Source organism: Athene cunicularia (assembly GCF_003259725.1).
Source record: "Athene cunicularia isolate RWA chromosome 1 unlocalized genomic scaffold, athCun1 chr1_part2, whole genome shotgun sequence".
Taxonomy (NCBI): domain Eukaryota; kingdom Metazoa; phylum Chordata; class Aves; order Strigiformes; family Strigidae; genus Athene; species Athene cunicularia.
In genome coordinates, this window is record NW_020799092.1 from 43,958,692 (window position 1) to 43,963,122 (window position 4,431).

The 4,431-nt window shown below is 40.6% G+C and overlaps 1 protein-coding gene across 1 annotated transcript in view; it reads right to left on the bottom strand.

Moving 5' to 3' along the window:
- The window catches only part of RAB3IP (RAB3A interacting protein), a 38,079-nt gene extending 33,896 nt beyond the window's left edge, over positions 1-4,183 (bottom strand). The window contains exon 1 of the mRNA XM_026867942.1: positions 4,162-4,183. The gene's annotated coding sequence lies outside the window, so the exon portion shown is untranslated. The remainder of the gene's footprint in view (positions 1-4,161) is intronic.
- Positions 4,184-4,431: the final 248 nt, after the last annotated feature.

Sequence of the window (4,431 nt, forward strand, 5' to 3'; positions counted from 1 at the left end):
GGCCTCCCCTCGGCGGCGGTGCCTGGGCCTCACCGCCTGCCCTCACCACCCCGCGGCCCAAAATACTTGCGAGGGACGGTCTCAGGGAGGCTTTTCCTTCACACCCCGCAGTCAGCCGTGCTGTCAACAGGCAGCCCTGCTTTCAGGGGCCACAGGGTCTGGCGTGAGTAGGCCCGAGGCTGGGCGGACACGTTGCACAGCCGGGATGGGTGGGTCAGGGTTGGCCTTCGTCCCTTCCCTACAAGCAGCGCCATGGCAAACGCTGACCACGGAATGCTGTTAGGTCGTTTCCTTAGGCTGAAAAGGCGCTGGAGAGGTGCTGCTGACATGGCGCAGGGCATGAGTGCTGTGAAACGCGGTGCCTAACAAGGGAGGCTGCAAGCAGACAAACGCTTGTGGCTTCCAGGAGAGATCAGCCGACGTCTTCTGTGCCTCCACTCATCACCCGGAAGAGAGGATTAAAACTTTGCTTCTGTTCAAGGGCTGGGGAGGACTGGGCTGTTAAAGTCTGTCGTCTTACCATGAAAAAACACAGGGAAGTAATTCTGTATTTAATGGTGTACAGTAACAAAGGCACAGGATTACATAATTAAAAGTGAGAAAATGAAACATATGTCAGGTCATTATCCAGTGATTTTCATTCATAGGGCATGAACTGCTCCAAATCAGGTTCTGACCCTGCCTTATGTAGGTAATAATTAAAGACTGAACTGTAATTTATATGCACAAGACTTGTGAAATAAGGCCACATATAGAGCTAAAACAGTACCTGCTAAAAAGATTTGGTTTTCCAGCTCTACTAGTTTGTCTGATAAACAGATACTACTACCACCTCTCAACTTGGCTTGCCAGTTCCTTAAGCCATCATTCCTGCCACCCTGACACAAGTACAGTACTTCGAGTCATCTTCCACGAGTTAACATGCAGCCTTCACTTTTTTCCTTTTGCAATCCTCATCTGTACTGTTTTGTGTTTCCTATGTCTTTATTAAAAACAGTAGGCAAAATGTTGGAAAACAGGCAAAATGTTGGAAAACAGCTATAAACAAGACTATTTTACCACTGGTCCAATTACAGTGCCAAAAAACCATGCTTTGAGTGACAGCAGTATTGGCTGGACAATGTACCTTCCTTGTTATTAGTGCAGTTGAACTGAACCATGTGCTGCAATGGTGAGGAACTAAGGCAGAAAACTAATGTAAACGAGATCTTGCCCCATTTATCACTTAAGGAATCTAGGTCACATTCCAGTCAATAATTGAAACGTTAATTATCTTGACAGCTTTCCACTGAATGTGAAAGAATCCTGTCTGTCCAGTCTTGCAAGGACACAGCCACAGTCAAATAATGTTCTCTGTGGCACACTCACACTAGCATCCACCAAGCCAGAAGTTTATTGAGAGCAAAATTATATAACAAAGAGGATGTCAAAAGATAAATGTATCAATACTATTAATCATAAAGTAAATAAGTAGTAATATCTTCTAAATTCATTTTCAACATGTAAATCTACACTGACTACAAGGGGTCTCTGCCAGCAAAAATGGCTACAGAAAGTCATCATCTACAGCTTTTCTAGAAGCCTTCTGAAAAACCAAGAAACCAAGCAGTGCAAAAGTGGAATAGTCAAATGGTAATGTAATTTGAAGTTTGTTGAGAAAAGTCTCATAGAGCAGAGATACTCAGTTTGAAGAGGTCCAACCTTTAAAATTATTTCATTTGCTAAGACTGACATGCAATAGAACCCAGGCAGTACTATCAGAATGTAGGTTTGCCAAATTAGAAGATGCATCAGAAAGTTCATTAAAAACATGATTGCAAGAGAGACATGACAAGCAGAATCAGAAACTGAAAAAAAATATATCAAGACATAGTAAACTGACAAGAGTCTGTAATAAGCATCTGTAATCCTATAGTTCTTAATCCTGTACAATGACTGTACTCAGCATGACAATCTGCTGTTTTAACCAGATTAGACATCTTGCATTTAAAGAAATAAAAGCAATATAATTCCAAAGACATTTGACTGTGCTAAAATTAATCACCAACAGATTTATTTTGTCAAAGTATTCTTGTATTTTGCTGTATGTAATACTTTAAAAGTCAGACAGCAACAAATCACAGAAAATATAATCTAGGTGGTTAAAATTAAAAGTTGAAACAATTTGTATTAAATCCAGAAACATAAATAAGAGAATTAAGCAATTAAAAAAAAAATCTAAGTTAAAAGAGGACCTCCATCCCTTGGTTCTTTTCTGAGCTGCACATCACTGGTGGAGCAGGGCTGCTCCTCTAGGCATCATGAGCTGGGAGCCAAGGGTAACCCCACTAATGTGGGCCCAGTCAAGAGCAGGACTAGGATAGCGGTAGCAACAAGCTTTCTTATACACATAGTGACCATCACACAAGATGAGATCAAGTCCAGGATCCATCCAGCAAGTTTATCAGGAAGAGCAAGAGACAGAACTAGATACTTATGTACAGACCTACACCTATAACATAGGTCTGAACCTCATTCAAGGAGGGAGCAACCAAGGCAAGCTCACCCAAGACAAAACACAGGCCTGGACCTGAGTTTAAGTGGAGCCCTGGAGTTCCCGCCCACTTTGGAAAGAAGGTGGCTGAGTAGGGGCCCCAGATGAGGCTGATCAGGGCAATTAAGATCTTTTAGTGCCCTTAGGTTGCTGGCACTCAGGAAAACCAGAAGTCCTTTCAGAAACAAAACTGTGCATCGCTGTTGTTCTAAATGAGCAAAGTCACTGTTGCCAGTGGAAAGTGATAGACAGTTTGCAGATCTGGTGAATAACATATGCCATGGGTGCCGCCTCTGGTTAAATAGATGTAATCTGGCAGGACCATTCGACAAAACTGCACAATGTACAAAATCTGGAGAACGGACTTTGCTGAAACTGCATTGTTTCTAATGAACGCTACTATTTGCTGCTCCTATCAAATCTATTCGCTTGGCTTGTTAAATCAGTTCATCTGTTCCTTTCAAACTCCTCAATGTGGTTAAATGCCCAAAATCAGAAATTCCTGTTCTCCAGCTAGATAGAAACCTGGATAGGTATCTTGACACAGACTTGGCCACAACTATCTATGGACTAACAACTGACGGTTTCAGTTGCATAGCTTCTCTCCAGTCACACTGGTGCAAAACATGGTTAAACATCATTGTGAACAGTTCCCACACTGCACAGAGTCCCCCTGAACTGCATCTCTGTCTGTCCAGGTCTTCTGTTGCATTTGAACCATCCGTCTGAGAGACTGTGTCTTCAAATATGGCTGTTTCCTTTGCTAATAGTTACCATGCACAGGACCTAAGAAATCTGTTTCAGGAAGGAAAGAGCACAAGAGAAAAGGTGTTTTGCAGAAGGTAGCCCCAGACTATGGAAGGCTTCTCTGTTGAAGGCAAGAATGGCTGCAGGACTTTAAACAAACCAGGTGCATAATTTTTCTTTGGTGTGAATTTAAGTAAGCTTTCTCATCTACACACACAAACACAAATGCCAGCTAATCAAATTTTTCCTCCTACAGGTTGGGAAGAATAAAAGAATGAGATGGTTGTTCTCTTTACAGATGTTCAAGTGTATGGTAGGGAAGGATGTCTCAACAATTTCATGGATAAATAAAGCAGATAAACTTTGAATTCTTACTTTCTACTTGCCTGTGGTACTGCCTAATTGTTTCTTTTATTGTTTTTTTTTTAAATATTGAATAAACTGTAATTATTATCTCACTTTCAATTAATTATATACATTTATATAAATAAATTTTTATATAAATATTAAATAATTATTTATTTAATTATAAAACAATAAACTCAAGCAAACCCAAGGATGAACCTATTAATTAATGTCACACATGCATTGCAACCTCATAGCACAGTGAAAAGAAACAAAGAATGATCCACTATGTACAAAAAAGGGGCATAGACTATAAATCTTATCTATTCTAGAAAATTTTTTTCTCCTTTCTACTAGCTCAGCTGAACCAGTGTTAGCAGTTTTGGAAACCATAGTATAGACAAGAATTCCCCAGTCAGGCATACTTCTTCAACGTTTAGCTGAGCATTTTTAAAGCAAATCTAATTGGTACATTGGCATAAATAAGCATCCATCTTATGGGAGTCCTAAATAATAGCAAATAGGATTGATGTTAACTGCTCCTGAAGCTCTTTCTCAAAACTTCCAAGAGGTGGAAGACAGCACAACCTCTCTGACCAGTGCATTCCAGTGCCAAACTAATCTTGGAGTTAGAAATATTTTCCAAGGTCTAACCTAATCTCCTTTGCTGCAGCGTAGGACAAGAGGTAATGAGCTTATCTCAGTGGATGCAGGAAGCAACAATCTTCAGGACATTTGATGGCATCATCGATCCGCTCCGTTTTCTCAAAGAATAAACACAGTTATTTTAATCTTTCTTCATAGGT